At 40.5% G+C, this 16,216-nt stretch overlaps 1 protein-coding gene across 9 annotated transcripts in view; it reads right to left on the reverse strand.

Moving 5' to 3' along the window:
- The window catches only part of ST7L (suppression of tumorigenicity 7 like), a 150,839-nt gene that overhangs the window by 32,287 nt on the left and 102,336 nt on the right, over window positions 1-16,216 (reverse strand). The window lies entirely within an intron of this gene.

Genomic DNA, 16,216 nt, shown 5'->3' on the forward strand with positions numbered 1-16,216 from the left:
TAAAATCAGGTTTTTTTTTTTTATTTTGAGTTGTATGAGCTGTTTATATATATTGGGTATTAACCCCTTATTAGTCATATCGTTTGTAAATATTTTCTCCCATTCCATAGGTTGTCTTTTAGTTTTGTCAATGGTTTCCTTTGCTGTGCAAAAGCTTTTTAGTTTAATTGGGTCCCATTTGGTGTTTTTGTTTCCTTTGCATTAGCAGACAGATCCAAAATAATACTGCTACATTTTATGTCAAAGAGTGTTCTGCCTATGCTTTCTTCTAAGAGCTTTACAGTTTCCAGTCTTATATTTAGGTGCTGAATTCTTTTAACCTTTGCTTATCTGTAAAACTTGATCACTCCTTCAAATCTGAATAATAGCCTTGCCAGGTAGAATATTCTTGGTTGTAGGTTTTTCCCTTTCATCCCTTTAAATGTATCGTGCCACTCCCTTCTGGTCTGCAGAGCAATATGCTCTTGGGGTGTCCCCTATATGAGCTGAGTGGGCCCTTCTGTTGTGATGGACTGACTACTATAAGTGTGCTTATAGGCATGGCTGGATCCTGGCCCAGTTGATTGTCAGGTTTTCCTAGTGCAGAGGTTTCCAGCTGCTGATGGGCAGGGCTCGGTCCTAGCCCAGCTAGCTGTATTGCCTGGGGAGTCCCAGTCCTGGAGCTGGCCCACTGGTGGCAGGGCCAGGTCACAAGGTGGCTGGCTGTAGAGGCCCAGGGGGTCCCGAGGCCAGGGCCGGACCACTGGTGGGTGGGCCCAGGTCCCAGGATCTCTGACTTCAGGGGCCTTGGGGGGTCCTGAAGTTGGTATGGACCTGCTGGTGGGTGGGGCCAGGGCCCAGGAGGTCCCAGGGCTGGTGCTCACCCACTGGTGGGTGAGGCTGGGTCTCAGAGCTAGTGTCAGCCCGCTGGTGGGCAGGGCCAGATCCCAAGAGCTGGCTGCAAAGTCCCAGGGGTCCCAGGGCTAGTGCCAGCCCACTGGTGGGTGGGACCATGTCCTGGGTCCTCTGGTAGGTGTGGCTGGGTCCTGGGATGGTTGCAGGCTCAAGGTGGTCTAGGGCAGCCTGCCTGCTTGTGGGTGGGACTGTGTCCCCACCCAGCTAGCTGATTGTCCCATTTCCCAGGACTAGAGCCAACAGGCTGATGGGTGGGGCCAGATCCCTGCATTAATAAGCTAGAGGGAGGGGACTCCCCTGGTGGCACAGTAGTTAAGAATCCACCCACCAATGCAGGGGACACGGTTCGAGCCCTGGTCCTGGAAGATCCCACATGCTGCGGAGCAACTAAGCCCATGCGCCACAACTACTGAGCCTGTGCTCTAGAGTCCGTGAGCCACAACTACTGAGCCCACATGCCACGACTACTGAAGCCCGTATACCTAGAGCCGTGCTCCGCAACAAGAGAAGCCACTGCAATGAGAAGCCCGTGCACCGAAATAAAGAGTAGCCCCTGCTTACCGCAATTAGGGAAAGCCTGCACGCAGCAACAGAAGACCCAACGCAGCCAAAAAATAAATATAATTAATTAATTAAAAAAAAACAAAAACAAAAACTTAGAGGGAGGATTCCAAAATGGTGCTTGCCAGCTCCAGTGTCCTCGTAATAGAATGAGCTCCCAAAAATGGCTGCTACCAGTATCTATATCCCCATAGTGAGCTACCGTTCCCTCCTGCCTCTTCAGGAGGCTTTCCAAGATCAGCAAGTGTGTCTGACCCTTCTTTCAAATTACTGCTTCTGTCCTTGGTCTTGGAGTATGTGAGAGATTTGTGTGCTCTTTAAGAGAGAATTCTCTGTTTCCTACAGCCCCCTGGCTTCCCCAAAATCAAACCCCACTGGCCCTCAAAGCCAAATGTTCTGGCGTTCATCTTCCCGGTGCAGGACTCCCCAGGTTGGGGAGCCTGATAGGGTGTTTGGACCCCTCATTCCTTAGAGAGAACCTCTGCAATTGTGATTATCTTCCTACTTGTGGATCACCTACCTGGGGGTGTTGGTCTTGACTACGCTCTCTGCCCCTCCTACATCTCATTGTGGTTCCTTCTTTATATCTTTAGTTGCAGAAGATCTTTTCTGCTAGTCTTCAGGTCATTCTCATTGACAGTTGCTCCATAAATAGTTGTAATTTTGGTGTGCCCATGGGAGGAGGTGAGCTCAGGGTCTTCCTACTTTACCATTTTTACCTCACACTTCAGAGCGTTTTTAACAAGGCCTGCCCTCAGGAGAAAACTATTTCACTTGAGCCTAAACTGGTGTTTTTTTCAGAGCCTAACTGAACAGGGGAAAGGGAAATATGCAACTCATATACACTCTAGTCTTCCATATGGAAAAAGAGGAATACCCAAATCTAGCCCACTCTATTCATTTTTCCCCTTGTAACTGGGTGGGTTGGGGAGTGGGGTGGTCTGAGAAGCACTTGGGAAGTTCATAGTTCAGAAGAATAGGCTCATTTAAAAAATTGAGACCTAATCAAGGGCTATAGAATGCTTCCTCTCCTCCCACATCTTACCACCACATTGCTAAAAGTCTATTTACTGAAGTTCCTTTTACCCAGTACATAATGTCCAGCTATCAAGAAAAAATTACAAGGCATTCTAAAGGGTAAAAAAGCAGTTTGAAGAGACATCAAAAACAGACTCAAATATGGCAGATATGTTGGGAATATCAGAACAGGAATTTAAAACAACTATGACTAAGTACTAAGCACTCTAATGGACAAAATAGACAGCATGCAAGAACAGACAATGTAATGTAAGCAGAGAGCTGGAAATTCTAAGACAGAATCAAAAAGAAATATTAGAGGTCAAAGGCACTGTAACAGAAATAAAGAATGCCTTTGATGAGCACATTTAGTAGATGGCATACAACTGAGGAAAGAATCTCTGAACTTGAGGATATCTCAATAGAAATTTCCAAAACTGAAAAGCAAAGAGAAAAAAAGATGGAGAATAAAACAGAAAAGAATATCCAAGAAATGTGGGACAACTACAAGAAGTGTAACATACATGTAAGAGGAATACCAGAAAGAGAGAAAGGAACAGAATACTTGAAGCAATAATAACTGAGAATTTCCCCAAATTAATATCAGATACCAAGCCACAGATCCAAGAAGCTCAGAGAACACCAAGCAGTACAAATATAAATATATCTATACAGGCATATCTAGGAGATATTGAGGGTTTGGTTCCAGACCACCTCAATAAAACAAATATCTCAACAAAGTGAGTCACATGAATGTTTTGGTTTCCTAGGACATATAAAAGTTATGTTTATACTATACTGTAGTCTATTAAGTGTGCAATAACATTATGTCTAAAAAAAACGATGTACACACCTTAATTTAAAAATAATTTATTGCTAAAAAAATGCTAACCATCATCTGATAATGCAGGATTGCCATAAACCTTCAATTTGTAAAAAAGAATTATAATTGATATGCTAAAGAGAGAAAATGGGTTCATGTAAAATGCTCAATTAAAACCATAAAAGGCAGAAAAAGAATGAAAGGCAAAAACAGGAACAAAGAACAAGGGCAATGAATAGAAAACAGAAACAAATATGGTAGATATCAATCCAACTATGTCAGTCATCATTTTAAAGTCAATGGTCTAAATATGCCAATTAAAAGACAGAGATTGTAAGAGTGGATCAAAAAACAATATGCAACCTGTATGTTGTCTACACAAAACCCATTTTAAATATAAAGAAACATACAGATCAAAAGTAAATGAACAGGGCTTCCCTGGTGGCGCAGTGGTTGAGAGTCTGCCTGCCAATGCAGGGGACATGGGTTCGTGCCCCGGTCCGGGAAGATCCCACGTGCTGTGGAGCAGCTAGGCCCGTGAGCCATGGCCGCTGAGCCTGCACGTCCGGAGCCTGTGCTCCGCAACGGGAGAGGCCACAACAGTGAGAGGCCCGCGTACCGCAAAAAAAAAAAAAAAAAAAAAAAAAAAGTAAATGAACAGAGAAAGATATATCATGCTAATATTAATCAAAAGAAAGCAGGAGTGGGGACTTCCCTGGTGGTCCAGTGGGTAAGGCTCTGTGTACCCAATGCAGGGGGCTCAGGTTCAATCGCTGGTTGGGGAACTAGATCCCCCATGCATGCTGCAACTAAAGAAATTACATGCCGCAACTGAGTCCACATGCCGCAACTAAGAAGTCCGCATGCCGCAACTAAAGATCCCACATGCTGTGGTGAAGATCCCACATACCACAACTAAAGACCCAGTGTGAGCCAAAAATAAATAAATAAATAAAAATAACTTTAAAAAAGAAAAAGAAAGCAGGAGTACTATGTTGCACATGGAAAATTAACATAATATTGCAAGTCTAGTATACTTCAATAAAAAACTTTTAAAATAAAAAAAGAAAAGGAGTAGCTGTATTAATTTCAGACAAAGCAGACTTCAAAGTAAGGAAAATTATCAGGGATAAAGAGGGGTATAACACAATGATAAAGGAGTCGATTTTCCAAGAAGACTTATCAATCCTTAATGTGTATACCTAACAAGAGAGCATCAAAATACACGAGATAAAAACGGATAGAACAGCAAAGAGAAATAGATGGATCCACTATTACAGCTGAAGACTTCAACACCCCTCTATCAGAAGTGGCCAACTCTAAAAGGCAGAAAATCAGTAAGAACATAATTGAACTCAACAGCACTATCGATTAACTGGTTGTATTTGACATCTACTGCCCACTTCATCCAACAACAGCAGAATACATATTCTTCTCAAGCTCACATAAAACATTCACCAAGACAGACCACATCCTGGGCCAGAAAACACACCTTGACAAATTTAAAGGAATAGAAATCATACAATGTCTTTTCTCAGACCACAATGGAATTAATCCAAAAATCAGGGACTTCCCTGGTCGTCCAGTGGGTAAGACTCTGCATTTCCAATGCAGGGGGCCCAGGTTCAATCCCTAGTCAGGGAACTAGATCCCACATGCATGCCGCAACTAAAGAGCCTGCATGCCGCAACAAAGATCCCGCGTGCCACAAGGAAGATCCCGCATGCCGCAGCGAAGATCCCACGTGCTGCAACTAAGAACCAGCACAGCCAAATAAATAAATAAATAAACATTTTTTTAAAAAATCCAGAAATCAATGACAGAAAGATAGCTGGAAAATCCCAAAATACTTGGAGATTAAACAACACACTTCTAAACAGTTGGGTCAAGGGAGAAATCACAAGACAAAATTTTAAAATATTTTAAACTAAATAAAAGTGAAAATACAACTTATCAAATTTTATGAAATGCAGCAAAAACAATCCTTAGAGGGAAAGTTATAACACTGAATGCACATATTAGAAAAAAAAATCTAAAATTAATAATGTAAGCTTCCACCTTCGGGAACTAGAAAAAGAAGAGCAAATCAAATATAAGTAAGCAGAAGAAAAGAAATAATAAAAATTAGAGCAGAAATCAATGAAAATGGGATTTCCCTGGTGGTCCAGTGGGTAAGACTCCACACTCCCAATGCAGAGGGCCTGGATTTGATCCCTGGTTGGGGATTCCACATGCATGCCACACTAAGAGTTCACATGCCACAACTAAACATGCCTCAGTGAAGATCCCGCATGCCACAACTAAGACCCAACACAGCCAAAATAAATAAATATTTTTTAAAAAGAATTTATTCTTAAAAATAAAGAAATCAATGAAATTGAAAACAGGAAATCAATATAGAAAATCATACAATGAGGTACAACCTCTCTCCAGTCAGAACAGCCATCATCAAAAAGTGTACAAGTAATAAACGCTGGAGAGGGTGTGGAGAAAAAGAAACCCTCCTACACTGTTGGTGGGAATGTAAATTGGTACAGCCACTGTGGAGAACAGGATGGAGGTTCCTTAAAAAACTAAAACTAGGGTTACCATATGAACCTGCAATCCCACTCCTGGGCATACATCCAGAGAAAACTCTAATTCAAAAAGAAACATGCACCCCACTGTTTATAGCAGCACTATTTACAACAGCCAAGACATGGAAGCAACCTAAATGTCCATCAACAGCTGAATGGATAAAGACGATACTGTCCATATATGAAATGGAATACTACTCAGCCATAAAAAAGAATGAAATAATACCCTTTGCAGCAACATGGATGGACCTACAGATTACCATACTAAATGAAGTAAGCCAGACAGAGAGACAAATAAAGACAAATAACATATGAGATTGCTTATATGTGGAATCTAAAAAAAAAGATACAAATGAACTTATTTACAAAACAGAAACAGACTCACAGACATAGAAAACAAAATTATGGTTACCAAAGGGGAAAGGGGGGGAGTGATAAATTAGGAGTTTGGGATTAACATATACACACTATTATATATAGAATAGATGACCAACAAGGACCTACTGTATAGCACAGGGAACCATACTCAATATTTTGCAATAACCTATATGGGAAAAGAATCTGAAAATTCAGATTATATATATATATATATATATATATATATATATATATATATATATATATATATATATATATATAATCTGAATCACTATGTAAAAAGTGAAAATCCCTCTACCACCATATCCCCCATTCCATACCCCTTCTTATTTAAAAAATTATTTATTTATTTATTTATTTATTTTGGCTGTGCCAGGTCTTAGTTGTGGCATGCGAACTCTTAGTTGTGGCATGCATGCAGGATCTAGTTCCCCAACCAGGGATCGAACCCGGATCCCCTGCACTGGGAGCACGGAGTCTTACCCACTGGACCACCAGGGAAGTCTCTCCATACTCCTTCTTAGAGTTAAGCATAATTACCTATTTCCTTCCAGATACTGTTATGCACTTGCTATCATAAAGTATACATAATTATTTTAATAGAATTGGCATCAACTACTCATATTATACTCTTAACAACATACTTAGGTTATTTGCTATTCTTTGTAGTTGCCATGTAATATTCCAAGCTGTGCATATATCATAATTTAGGTTATGTCCAGATTTATGGTACAATCAGTATTACACATATATCTTGGAGAAATATGTGAGTATTTCTCTTGAAGTGAAACTGCTAGGTCAAAGGGCATGCCTGTTTTCAATTTTGATACATATTACCACAATGTCCTTTAAAAAGATTTTACCACTTTACACTTTTAACAACAATATATCATTGTCAATTTCCCTATATCCTTACCAAATTTGGACATAAGTATTTTAATTTTTTTCCAGTTTGATGGGTAAATAAGTGGTATCTTATTGTTTTATTCCATATTTCCCTGATTACCAATGCTCAATAAACATTTGTAGTTCTGAGAATTGTCTATTCATAGGCTTTGCCCATTTTTAGTGTCCTTTTAAAAAAAATTAGGCTGTTTTTTAGAGCAGTTTTAGGTTCACAGCAAAATTGAGAGGAAGGTGCATAGATTTCCCATATATCCCTTACCCCTACATATGCACAGCTTCCCCCACTATCAAAATCCGACATCAGAGTGGTACATTTGTTACAATCTATGAACCTACATTGACACACCATTATCACCCAAAGTCCATAGTTTACATTAATGTTTATTCTTGGTGTTGTACATTTTATGGGTTTTGACAAATATACAGTGATATGTATCCACCATTACAGTATCATATGGAATAGTTTCTATGTCTTAAAAATCCTCTGTGCTCTGCCTTATATCACTCCCTCCCCCCAAACACCTGGTAACCACTGATGCTTTTATTGTCTCCATATTTTACTTTTCCCAAAATGTAATATAATTGTAATTATATAATTGAAATCATATAGTACGTATACTTTTCAGACTGGCTTATTTCACTTAGTAATATTCATTTAAGGTTCCTCTATGTCTTGATAGCTCACTTTTTTTAGTGCTGAATAATATTCCATTGTCTAAATGCACCACAGTTTGTTTATTGAGTCACTTGTTGATGGACAATTGGTTTCTTCCAAGTTTTGGAAGATCGAGTGGGAAGAATGGGTATTTTGACAAAATTGAGTCTTCCTATCCATGAACATGGACTATCTCTCCATTTATTTAGTTATTGATTTCATTCATCACAATTTTGTAGTTTTCCACATGAGGATCTTGTACATATTTTGTTAGATTTATCCCTAACTATTTCACTTTTGGGGGATGCTAATGTAAATGGCATTGTGTTTTTAATTTCAAATACCACTTGTTTGGACTTCCCTGGTGGCACAGTGGTTAAGAATCCACCTGCCAATATAGGGGACACCGGTTCGAGCCCTGGTCTGGGAAGATCCCACATGCCATGAAGCAGCTAAGCCTCTGCACCACAACTATTGAGCCTGCACTCTAGAGCCCATGTGCCACAACTACTGAAGCTTGCGTGCCACAACTACTGAAGACTGCATGCCTAGAGTCTGTGCTCTGCAATAAGAGAAGTCACCGTAATGAGAAGCCCACGCACCTCAACGAAGAGTAGCCCCTGCTCGCCCCAAGTAGAGAAAGCTCGTGTGCAGCAACGAAGAGCCAACACAGCAATAAATAAATAAATAAATAAAGTAATTAATTAAAGAAAAATTAAACATCTATCCATGAACTAAAATAGACCTGGGAAAGCCCAAGCATTCATTTAAGAACCTCTGCACCTTAAACTTATGTAGTATTGTATGACAATTATATCTCAATGTAACTAGAAAAAATAAAGGGGAAATAAAGATATTCTAAGAAAAAAAGATTGGAAATAATCTATTTAAAAAAAAAAAAAAAAGAACCTCCAGCCACATAGTGGAGCAAAAAATGGACAATAACCACACAGAAAGAACTGCTAGGCAGATTGGCTTAGCAGAGATATCTGGAAACATCTAGGAATAAAGAATAAAGTCAGGGGTTATCAGTATAAGCCAGGCCGCAGATACATAGTCCCAGAGCAGCAGCCTGCTCTGCTTTGCAGCTGAGGACCTCAACAACCCTCATGACAGCCATGGACTCCATGCAGCTTTCGCAGTGCAAGACTCTGTAGTGTTTGACAGTGAAGATCCCAGTGGTCTGCTCCACAGAGGACACTGGAAGCTTTCACTACTGAGGTAACCAACAGCCATTGCCACTACAAACCCCCAGGGAGGACGCTGCCATACCTCTCCATCAGAAGGAGCTGCTGTTGCACTGCCTGAGGACCAGGGCTTCCAGCCCCCGTTTCTCCCCTACACACACCACTTTAACACTGTGCAAGACAAAGAACTGGACAAAGAATTCAAAATAACTGTTTTAAGGAAGCTCAGCAAGCTACAAGAGACTACAGACAGATAATTCAATAAAATCAGGAAAACAATATATGAACCAAACAAGAAGTTCAACAAGAGGGACTTCCCTGGTGGTCCAGTGGTTAAGACTCCATGCTTCCACCACAGGGGGTATGGGTTTGATCCCTGGTTGGGGAACTAAAATCCTACATGCCATGCAGTGTGGGGGAAAAAAAAAAAAGAAGTTCAACAAGAGCTAAAAATTGTAAAAAAAAAAAAAAAAAACCCAAAAAACAGAAAAACAATTCTGGAGCTGAAAAATAGGGTGAATAAAATAAAATATGCAATCAAAAGATCAACAACAGACTTGGTCAAGCAGAAAAATAAATCTATAAACTCAAAGATGGGTCATTTGAAATCATCCAGTTAGAGAAGAAAAAAGAATGAAAAAGAATAAAGAAAGACTACATGATTTATGGGGCACCATAAAGTAAAACAATGTAAAACAGTGTTTGCATTACAGGAGTCCCAGAAGGAGAAGAGAGAGAGAGAAAGGGACAGAAAGTTTAAAGAAAAAATAATTGAAAACGTCCCAAATCTGGGAGGCATATGGACATTGAAGTACATGAAGCTCACAGGTCCCCATATAGATTCAACTCAAAGAAGACTTCACCAAAACACATTATAATAAAACTTTCAAAAATCAGATACAAAGATAATTTTGAAAGCAGTGAGAGGAAAAAAAAAAAAAACTTCATCTCATACAAAGGAACCCCCATAAGGCTATCAGTGGGGCTCTCAGCAGAAATCTTGCAGACTAGGAGAGAGTGGAACAATATATTCAAAGTGCTGATATTAAAAACTTCCAACCAAAAAGTTTTCCCCAGCAAAGCTGTCCTTCAGAAATGAAGGAGGGATAAGACTTCCCAAGACAAACAAAAGCTGAGGGAATTCATCACCACTAGACCTGCCTTATAAGAAATATTAAAGGGGGTTCTTTAAGCTGAAATGAAAGAAATATGGATTAGTAATGTGAAAAAACATATGAAAGTATAAAACTCTCTGGTAAATGTAAGTATATTATCAAGTTAAGAATACTCTACTGTAATGGTGGTGTGTAAATCACTTAACTCCACTATAAAGATTAAAAGACAAAAGTATTAAAAATAAATATAGCTACAATAATTTGTTAATGGTACACAATATAAAAAGATGTAAATTGTTGCATCAAAAACATGAAATGAGGAAGGAGTAAAAGGGTAGAATTTTTGTATGTGATCAAAGTTGTTATCAGCTTAAAAGAGACTGTTACAACTATAAGGTATTTTATGTAAGCCTCATGGTAAGCACAAAGCAAAAACCTATAGTAAATACACAAAAGATAAAGAGAAAAGAATCAAAGCATACCACTACAGAAAATCATCAAATCACAAAGGAAGATATGAATACAGGAAGAAATAGAGGGACTACAAAACAGCCAGAAAACAATGAGAAAGTAAGAAGGCAATCCCATTTACAGTATTATCAAAAACAAAATTAGAAATAAATTTAACCAAGGAGGTGTGTAAGACCTATCCACTGAAAACTATAAAACATTGATGAAAGAAACTGAAGAAGACACAAATAAAAAGATAGATATCCCATGTTCTTGGATTGGAAGAATTAATGTTGTTAAAATGTCCTTACTACCAGAAGTGATCTACAGATTCAGTGCAATCCCTATCAAAATTCCAACTGACTTTTTCATAGAAATAGAAAAAACAATCTTAAAATGTATGAAACCACGAAAGACCCTGAATAGCCAAAGTAATTTTGAGAAAAACAAAGATGGAGCCATTACACGTCCTGACTTCAAACTATATTATAAAGCTATAATAATCAAAACAGTATGGTACTGGCATAAAAACAGACATGTAAATCAATGGAACATATAGAGAGTTCAGGGCTTCCCTGGTGGCACAGTGGTTGAGAGTCCGCCTGCTGATGCAGGGGACACGGGTTCATGCCCCGGTCCAGGAAGATCCCACATGCCGCAGAGTGGCTAGGCCCGTGAGCCACGGCCACTCAGCCTGCACGTCTGGAGCCTGTGCTCCGCAACGGGAGAGGCCACAACAGTGAGAGGCCCACGTACCGCAAACAAAACAAAACAAAACAAAACAACTTTGACGAGGGCACCAAGAACACACAATGTGGAAACGATAGTCTCTTCAACAAATGGTGATGGGAAAACTGGATATTCACATTCAAAAGAATGAAACTGGGGACTTCCCTTGTAGTCCAGTGGCTAAGACTCTGCACTCCCAATGCAGGGGGTCCGGGTTTGATCCTTGGTCAGGGAACTAGATCCCACATAACACAACTAAGAGTTCGCATGTCGCAAGTAAATATCCCACATGCCACAACTAAAGATCCTGCACGCTGCAATGAAGATCCCACATGTCACAATTTAAAAAAAAGATTCCACATGTACCAACTAAAATGATCCTGCATGGCACAACTAAGACCCGGCGCAGGGACTTCCCTGGTGGTGCAGTGGTTAAGAATCTGCCTTCCAATGCAGAGGACACAGGTTTGATCCCTGGTCCAGGAACATCCCACATCCTGTGGAGCAACTAAGCCCGTGCACCACAACCACTGAAGCCCACGTGCCCTAGAGCCTGCGTGCCACAACTACTGAACACGCGAGCTGCAATTACTGAAGCCCACGTGCCTAGAGCCCATGCTCTGCAACAAGAGAAGCCACCACAATGAGAAGCCTGTGCACCCCAACGAAGAGTAGTCCCCACTCGCCACAACTAGAGAAAGCCCGTGTACAGAAACAAAGATCCAATGTAGGCACACCAAAAAAAGACCCGGTGGGCTTCCCTGGTGGCACAGTGGTTGAGAGTACGCCTGCCGATGTAGGGAACACGGGTTCGTACCCCGGTCCGGGAAGATCCCACATGCCGCGGAGCGGCTGGGCCCGTAAGCCATGGCCACTGAGCCTGCGCGTCCGGAGCCTGTGCTCCGCAACGGGAGAGGCCACAACAGTGAGAGGTCCGCGTACCACACACACAAAAAAAAAGACCCGGCACAGCCAAATAAATAAATTTTTTTTTTGAAAATGAATGAAATTGGACCCCTATTTACCCACTCACAAAAATTAACTCAAAATGGATTAAAAATTTAAATGTAAGATCTGAAACTGTAAAACTCCTAGTAAAAAACATAGGGAAAAATCTCTTCGACATTGGTCTTGGCAACGATATTTGGATAAGATGCCAAAAGCATAGGCAACAAAAGCAAAATTATGCAAGTGATTCTACATCAAATGAAAAACCTTTTCTGCACAGCAAAGGAAACAGTCAAAAAAATGAAATCTACAGAATGGGAGAAAGTATTTGGAAACCATGTATCTGACCAGGGGTTAATATCTAGGAGCTCATAACTCAATAACAAACAAAAAACAAATAATCCAATTTAAAAATGGGCAAGAGAACTGAATAGACATTTTTCCAAAAAAGACATACAAGCGGCCAACAGGTACATGAAAAGGTGCTTAACATCATTAATCATCAGCAAAGTGCAGAGACACCACTTCACACCTGTTAGAATGGCTATCATCAAAAAGACAATAGATAAGAAATGTTGGCAAGGATGTGGAGAAAGGGGTACCCTGTACACTGTTGATGGAAAAGTAAACTGGTACAGCCGCTATGGAAAACAGTATGGAAGTTCCTCAAAAAAGTAAAAATAGAACTACCATATTCTCCAGCAATCCCACTTCTGGGAATATATCTGAAGAAAGCAAAATCAGTATCCCAAAGAGATACCTGCACTACCATGTCCACTGCAGCATTATTCGTGATAGCCAAGATATGAAAACAACCTAAGTGTCCATTGACAAATGAATGGATAAAGAAAATGTAGTATACAATGGAATATTATTCAGCCATAAAAAAGAAGAAATCCTGCCATTTGTGATGACACAGATGAAACTTGAGGTCATTATGCTAAGTGAAATAAGCCAGAAGAGAAAGACAAATACTCTATGGTATCACTTACATGTGGAATCTAAGAAAAAAGTCAAACTTATAGAAACAGAGAGTAGAATGGTGGTTACCAGGGGCTGGTGGGTGGGGGAAATGGGAAAAGTTTGGTCAAAGGGTACAAACTGTCAGTTATAACATGAATAAATTTGGAGGGTCTAATGTTCATCATGGTGAAGATAGTTAATAATACTGTAATGTATACTTGAAATTTTCTGAGAAAGTAGATCTTAAGCATTCTTGCAAAAAAAAAAGTAACTGTATGAGGTGATGGAAGTCTTAATTAACTTAATTGTGGGAATCATTTCATAATGTGTATGTATATCAAATCATTATGTTTTACACTTTAAATATATGCAATTTTATTCACCAAGTATAACTCAATTTAAAAAAACCCAAAGAATGAATGCCTTTCTAGCTGAAGCAGAATCTTTACAAGGGGGTGACAGACAAAACTGTTAAGCGAAGCCTGATTGTTTTAGGGCTTGGATTACAGGCTAAGGAGTTTCTGTGTCATTATTCAGGCAGTGGGGAACTACTGAAGGTTTTTAATGGTGGAGCAGTGTGATAAAGGCAGACATTTGGGGGACTTCCCTGGTGGCACAGTGGTTAAGAATCCTCCAAGAATCCTGCCAATGCAGGGGACATGGGTTAGCGCCCTGGTCCAGGAAGATCCCACATGCCGAGGAGCAACTAAGCCCATGCGCCACAACCACTGAGCCTGCGCTCTAGAGCCCGCGAGCCACAACTACTGAGCCCGCATGCCACAACTACTGAAGCCCATGAAGCTAGAGCCTGTGCTCTGTGACGAGAAGCCATCGCAATGAGAAGCCCACCCACTGCAACAAAAAGTAGGCCCCGCTCGCCAGAACTAGAGAAAGCCTACGCACAGCAACGAAGATCCAACACAGCCAATAAATTAATTAATTAATTAACTTAATTAAATTAAATAATAAAGCCAGACATTTGGAGAAAAGAGTCTGACTGCAGGCTGAGCAGATCCAGTGGGGGTTTCTTTGATAGCTCAGGTATGAGGGTCTAAGGACTGCTTGAGGGTACTGTCTCTGGGAACAGAATAGCAGATGGGAGAGACTTTGAAAAAAAAATACATAATAAAAGATGAGGCACAAAAGTATACAAGATGACTCAGAAAATGACAGTGGTATCTGGATCATTTGGGAGACTGAAGCTCCAAGAGCTACTTGCCCAGAGTGGACCAACAATGTTCATTATTTGGTTGACAGGATAGCAGCCCTTGTGGTTTGTGAGTAGCATTCTGTGGATGGAAACATCTCTACTGAAACTGAAAGCCCCAAACCTAAGTTCTTTTATTTATTTATTTATTTATGGCTGTGTAGGGTCTTCATTGCAGAGCGCAGGCTTCTCATTGCAGTGGCTTCCCTTGTTGCGGAGCACAGGCTCTAGGCACACGGGCTTCAGCAGTTGCAGCACACAGGCTCAGTAGTTGTGGCTCGCAGGCTCTAGAGCGCAGGCTCAGTAGTCGTGGCGCACGAGCTTAGTTGCTCTGCAGCATGTGGGAGCTTCCCGAACCAGGGCTCGAACCCGTGTCTCCTGCATTGGCAGGTGGATCCTTAACCACTTCACCACCAGGGAAGCCCCCAAACCTAATTTCTAAAGTCAGGAAGCTGCCCTAAACGTGTATCTCTTGGCCACATTGGGTTTACCTGGCTATGGCAATGAGAGAAATTAATCTTTGCTAAAGCAAAGCAAATATCAAACTTACTAAATCACAGACGTATTCACAGTAGAAACTCAGGCTGATATGCAGGGGCCAGAGGGAGATTTCATCAGAAAGGAAGAGTTCTGATTCCGGAATTGTCTATACTCATCCAACAATCATTTATTATGCATTTGATATTTTAGGGTTTGTGACACTTCTCAGCTGTTTACCAAAAATGAGACGGTCATATCTCCCATTACTAAATGATGTTGCATCACAGGAAGGAAGCACAGAACTTTGCACATTAACTTCACAGAGCTACTATGATTTGCGGAATGATGATCATGCTGACACGGACTGGGAAGTGTTGAAAGCGTAGATGATCCGGGGTGAGGGGAAGGCAAGGGTATGATGACAAACATGACCAGAGGACTCAGTAGAGATGTCTCAAAGCTAGGGATTTCTAATTGGGAACCTAGAATCATAGTAATGGATGAGATCGCTAAGGCAGCAGTTCTCAAAAATGTTCATAATACTACTAAGATGTCATTTGACCTTCTCACACTCATTCCCTCTTGAGTGTAGAGTGGAGTTTTCCAGAGCTATAAGACATGCAATATCACAACAGGTTGAATGTAGAAGCAAATATGAGGATGCTGCTATTAAGCCAGACCTTAAAGATATTTGCAAAAATGTTACATAATGCCATTCTTCTCACTGTTTTTGTTTTGGAAATTATAGTTATTTTTCATAGAACATAACATTAATGTTTTTCTTATAGTTAGACTTGGGTTATGTGGAGGAAAACCACAGAGGTGGTGTCATTTTCATCACATCGTATCAAGTGTACACACTAGCAACACGGCTTATCACTGTTGATGCTCACCTTGATCCACTGACTGAGGTTTGTCAAGTTTCTCCACTGTAAAGTTACTCCCCTCTCCCCCTCACACTCTTCTGTTTTGTACTCTGGAAGTCACAACCTGCAGCCCTCACTTAAGGAATGGGGAGTTATACTCCACCTCCTCAAGGGCGAAGTAAATTATTTGGAATTGTTCTGTATGGGAGATATGTCTCTTCTCCCCATATATTTATTTACCAATCATTTATATCAGTATGGACTCAAGCACATTCACACTATACTTTGGGTTATAATCCAAAACTATTTTGTTGCTCAAATTGTCCAGCTTTGGCCACTGGGAGCACTTTCACTTTGGCTCTTGTGTTCATTTTAATTTTCAACATGGATAGATATAACCCATATAAATAAAAGCTTTTTCTTTATTTGCGGGACGCGGGCCTCTCACTGTTGTGGCCTCT

The sequence above is a fragment of the Pseudorca crassidens genome, chromosome 2, assembly GCF_039906515.1.
Source record: "Pseudorca crassidens isolate mPseCra1 chromosome 2, mPseCra1.hap1, whole genome shotgun sequence".
Classification (NCBI taxonomy): domain Eukaryota; kingdom Metazoa; phylum Chordata; class Mammalia; order Artiodactyla; family Delphinidae; genus Pseudorca; species Pseudorca crassidens.